The following is a 1,679-nucleotide window of genomic DNA, read 5'->3' on the forward strand; positions in this document are numbered from 1 at the left end:
TCAATGTAATACAATTAATAAAATACAATCAAATTTCTTACCCGGATGAATTCCGTGCCACCCATTTTTTTATTGTTGTATATCTTTCCATGTGATAGTCTTCCAACGGATAACCTGAATACTTTATTTTCTTATTTTTCTTTCCTTTCTAGATGTTCCCACCGGTTGAATTTGTTGAAATAGTGCTTTCTGGCCACTACTAGAACTAGGAACATCCTGCAGCTGTGAACAAGCAATAACTTCCAGTTTTGATTCCAAATCATCTAATCGATTCATCACATTTTCATTTTTGTCGTCAATGTACGACCTCATTGAAGCAAAATTGTTGTCTATATAAGATTGTATGGAAGCAAAATTGTTGTTCATATAAGAATTGCATTTTAGGTGTCTCTTATCTTTTTTGTCTATTTTTCTTATATATATATTTTTTATGCCATTTGGCAATAGGTTAATTAGACCATTAATTTGTTCAATGCTAGTTCTGCTTTAGGGAAGGGTTTAGGAAGCAATACAAGAAAAAATATCCGAACAACAAATCAATTGTTGTTGTGAGTTCGTCATTCTCTTTAAATTTTCTTCGAAGCTTAATATTCATGCCAGATATTTGCACTAGGAGTGTGCATGACAATTTTCTTTATGCTTTTTGGTTTTGCTTTTGGGAATAAATAATAATATAGGTTGGACAAGCTGGTCGAGAGAAGTGAAAGTCCATGAGTGATGAGGTAAATATATGCAATCTAAGATATTGTTTATACTTTATTCTTCTTCTTGAGAAATTTACTAATGTTATGAAAATAAGGAAAAAAGCTCCCTTGGTGCAAAAAGACTGAGAAACAAGAGGAATATGAGCAAAAATGGCATACTATAACAAGAATTTGGTAATCCATCTATGAGAAGCATAGACTTATACACTGTTTAGTTTAGACTGCAATACCGAAACAACTTGTATTGAACTATTTTTATAGGTTGGAGGTGCTGATGATGAGTCCGCCAAGTCAAAGTCGTGGGTTAATGGTGATAAGAACGATAGAAGCAGTGGAGATGTTAGTTGGGATTAGTTATACAACTTTTTTTTAACTTGAAATTTGGCGACTATGTTGACTTATTATTTTGTTTTAATTAATGCGGAGGAAGACGATGAGTAAGGACTATCACAAAAAAATGGATTCTGGATTAAGGTAACTAACAAACAAACAATTTTCCTTTATTAATTTGCGTTTCTGGCTTCAAATTTTGTAAAATGTTTGTTTTCAAACTAGGTTAATCGATTGGATAAATTAGGATTTCATGAAGAATTATAGTGCAAAAATTGGGTTTCATGTTAATTTTATTGAAATCAATTGAAACTAATTATTGATAATAAGATTTTCTGCCTCTCTCTCTCTCTCTCTCTCTCTCTCTCTCTCTCTCTCTCTCTCTCTCTCTCGCTCGCTCTCTCTCTCCGGCAGCTCTAGAAGGCGATTGTGGCCTCGCTAGCCGACTTTCTCTCTCTCACTCTCTCTCGCTACTCGTCTTTCTCCTACAACCTGTTGGTTCCCTTCCATTAACTAGGGCAAAAAGAAAGAGGAAACGTATGTCTTGGTTTTCCTTTTCGATATACAGACTTATTTAGATGGAATTGGTGGAGAAAGAGAAGGTCGAGTGTTTGTAGAACCATGAACAAAAAAGGCAAACTACAA

The 1,679-nt window shown here is 34.1% G+C and overlaps 1 long non-coding RNA gene across 1 annotated transcript; it reads left to right on the forward strand.

Annotated features, from left to right (window-relative positions):
• The first annotated feature begins 389 nt into the window (after positions 1-389).
• LOC111391848 lies at positions 390-1,401 on the forward strand. The gene is made up of 3 exons (XR_002702178.1): positions 390-548; positions 678-722; positions 966-1,401. It is a non-coding gene; the product is annotated as an uncharacterized LOC111391848 (long non-coding RNA).
• Positions 1,402-1,679: the final 278 nt, after the last annotated feature.

The sequence above is a fragment of the Olea europaea genome, unplaced genomic scaffold, assembly GCF_002742605.1.
Source record: "Olea europaea var. sylvestris unplaced genomic scaffold, O_europaea_v1 scaffold8480, whole genome shotgun sequence".
In the NCBI taxonomy this organism is placed as follows: Eukaryota; Viridiplantae; Streptophyta; class Magnoliopsida; order Lamiales; family Oleaceae; genus Olea; species Olea europaea.